Raw genomic sequence first — 3,935 nt, 5'->3', positions numbered from 1 at the left:
TTGAACTTGAAACTTGAACTCCAGGTCCACCTTGGTCCCCTGGACTACCAGGTAATCCTAGAGAGAGAAACGCAGCACAATCATACACATGTACTAGAACACTCTTTATTTAGGACCACATGTTACAGTGCATTTTAATGTATAATCACCTCATGATAGTATTACACAATTCCCTAAGCCAGTGATTCTCCAACTGTGGTACGACAAAGAATGACAAATATGCAAACAGTGTTACTGTTCAAAATGTGGCCAAAAATATTCAATGAATACTTATAGATAGTACTTTATTGATTAATTCAGGAGAGTTCCCTCAGAATAATTTAAATTCCAGCAGCAGTGTACAAAATTGTAAAAAGTAAATAATGGCCTTACGGCCACTACACAACTGTATTTCAATGTTGGTCATTATGGTGGTACTTGGAGAGCAACTATGCTGTGTGTGTGTATATATATATATATATATATATATATATATATATATATATATATATATATATATATATATATATATATATATATATATATATATATATATATATATATATATATATATATATATATATATATATATATATATATATATATATACACACACACACATATATACATACACATATACACACATAAATATAGTTCTGATGTTGTGACCTCTGTTTATAATATACCTTTTTGCTGGTTACTAATATCCATCCATCGAAAACTTCACTATAATAATAGTAATTATACGTCAGGGGCCGAGGTCCGCGCATGCGCGAAAACAACGTCCCCTTTTTGACGGCATTCTGTGACATTTTTTTGATTGAAACTTTTATTAGTAGATTGCACAGTGAAGTACATATTCCGTACAATTGACCACTAAATGGTAACACCCCAATAAGTTTTTCAACTTGTTTAAGTCGGGGTCCACTTAAATTGATTCATGATACAGATATATACTATCAGCATAATACAGTCATCACACAAGATAATCATCAGAGTATATACATTTAATTATTTACATGATTTACACTCCTGGGTGTGGGATATGGAGGGGGTGGGGGGTTTGGTTGGTATCAACACTTCAGTCATCAACAATCAGCATCAACAATCAGCATCAACAATTGCATCATCAGAGAAATGGACATTGAAACCGTATAGGACTGACTTGGTAGGATATGTACAGCAAGTAGTGGACATAGAGAGAGAGATCAGAAAGTATAAGAAAAAGTGTCTACATTTGATTATTTACATTTGATTTACAATCCGAAGAGGTATTATGTGGAAGGGAGGGTGTTAGTTTAGGGTTGTAGTTGCCTGGAGGTGTTCTTTTAGTGCGGTTTTGAAGGAGGATAGAGATGCCCTTTCTTTTATACCTGTTGGGAGTGCATTCCACATTGATGTGGCATAGAGAGAATGAGTTAAGACCTTTGTTAGTTCGGAATATGAGTTTAACGTGGTTAGTGGAGCTCCCCCTGGTGTTGTGGTTATGGCGGTCATTTACGTTAAGGAAGTAGTTTGACATGTACTTCGGTATCAGGGAGGTGTAGCGGATTTTATAGACTAGGCTCAGTGCAAGTTGTTTTACTCTGTCCTCCACCTTGAGCCAGCCCACTTTGGAGAAGTGGGTGAGGTGTGATGTGGGGTGGAGGTCTAGAAGTAATCACGTTTTATGTTAGAATATTTTACGAGTGTGTTGTCTAAAAAGTAGCTTACCTAAAAGTAAATGGGAACATGAGGGGGATATTTAAAAACATGTATAATTATAATGCAATAGTAATCGTCCAAATTTGACGCGAACATGAATGTTTAAAATGCGAGATTTTAGCCGAGGAGCTATCGCTAGCTCTTGTGCTAAGTTGCTACAAAGAGAGGTATACAGTAGGTTATCGAGCAAATGTATACATGGAAATAAAGCTGTAGTTACTCACCAAAACCAAAACTTTAAAATCCAGGTCCACCTTTGGCCCCTGGACTACCAGGTAATCCTAGGGAGAGAAACGCAGCACAATCATACACATGTACTAGAACACTCTTTATTTAGGACCACATGTTACAGTGCATTTTAATGTATAATCCCCTCATGATAGTATTACACAATTCCCTAAGCCAGTGATTCTCTAACTGTGGTATGACAAAGAATGACATAAATATGCAAACAGTGTTACTGTTCAAACTGTGGCCGAAAATATTCAATGAATACTTATGGCCACTACACAACTGTATTTCAATGTTGGTCATTATGGTGGTACTTGGAGAGCAAAGTTGTTTTTCCTGAAGTGGTACTTGGAGAACAACCTTTACATATTTGCTTTTGAAGTCGTAAGTCAGGGGAACAAGCATTTAAACAAAAACATTATTGGATTATAAATGTTACCACAGGGGTGTCTAAACTTTTTCACCAAAAAGTCAAAGTATGCGGGCACCGTTTTGATATATTTTTATTTTGTACAAAAAAATACTCAAGACATAAAAGACAAATCTTAAGTTACAGCTATTTTTTATTTTAACGTCGGTACTTGGTTCATTAAATAATTTAAAGATAATCTATCAAGTTTTAAAATATTGCATGAAGTGATTTTCTTTAAGTTATTGACTTTTTATTCATGCATTTATTATGTTTTGAAGTTCACTTTCCAAGAAGTAGGTCACTTATTTTCTTGGTCTTAAAAAGTGACAATTTTTGAGCTTCAAAAATTCCCAGCTCCTTTAATATCTTTATGGTTCAAATACCATTGAAACACTGTTTCCCTTTGCACTAGGGTCGTTTTTTAAAGATATTTAGCATTTTAAATTTTGAGAGTAGTCAGGTTACTACATACAGCAAAAATTAATCCAACATCTTGCTTATAAAGTCATTAATTAGCAGTTTTTGTTATTTTGTTAATGCTAGGTTTATTGCCTGAAGGCTGCTGGCTATTCAGTTTGAAACTACTCTTCAGCTGCTATACAACACACGGGCTATGGGGAGAGACATTTTCAAGCCAAGGACTAGCTAAACCAGGGGTGTCCAAACTTTTTCCACTGAGGGCCGCACACTGAAAAATCAAAGCAAGCGGGGGCCATTTTGATTTTTTCTATTTTAAAAATCAATACATGTATAAAAAATATACATTTAGGCCTCCACTCAGGCTTGATCCCGGGGACCCCAAAGGGTTTTGGTCAAAAAAATATTTAAAATGTGTCATTATTCAGTATTATTATTTTTATTATTATTCAAGGTTTAAATCTCTAGATCAACATTAGGTCTATCTGTCAATATAACGTTTTTAAAGATTTAAGTTGTATGCTCTTTTTGTCAAATAAAACCCTGTTTTTTTATGGTAAAAAAACAAAATATGTAATATTTTCATCCAATAAAATTTTTAAGAGGAATATTTCAGATTATATAATAATTGGAGTCTTAAAAAGGTCGATAACTCACAACTTTGACTTTAATTCATTACTATTTTTGAGCAATGACACTTAAAAACAAATCACACTAAAATTATTGGGGATCCAAAAGGGTCCTACTCATTAAAGTGTTAAGAAATAAATTATACATTTTTACTGTTTACTTTTAACACAATAATCTTGAGATCAACTTAAGATCTATCCGTCAATTATAAGTTGCATTGTTCATGTTTTTTGTTTCTTCATTTTAGGCCCTTTAAAAAAACAGCTTAGTTTTTTTATATGGCAAACAAAATATGCAACATTTTCCCAAAGTGGAATATTTAATGTGATGTAATTGGAGCCTTGAATAGGTCAATAATTCATAATGACTGATTTTGATTCATTACTTTTTTTAAAGAAAAAAAAAGCCTGCATGGCAGCTTTGTGTTATTAAACATTGCAACATTTTCTTGTTACATTTCACATGGTTGCTCTTTTATATCACTTATGTTTTTTTAATCGTATTTTTAGAATGTGCCGTGGGGCCGTTAAAAAATGACCTGCGGGCCACAAATGGCCCCCGG

This window comes from Entelurus aequoreus, linkage group LG10, assembly GCF_033978785.1.
Source record: "Entelurus aequoreus isolate RoL-2023_Sb linkage group LG10, RoL_Eaeq_v1.1, whole genome shotgun sequence".
NCBI lineage: Eukaryota > Metazoa > Chordata > Actinopteri > Syngnathiformes > Syngnathidae > Entelurus > Entelurus aequoreus.
The sequence above is the reverse complement of the archived record's forward strand: the minus strand, read 5'-3'. Positions refer to the sequence as shown.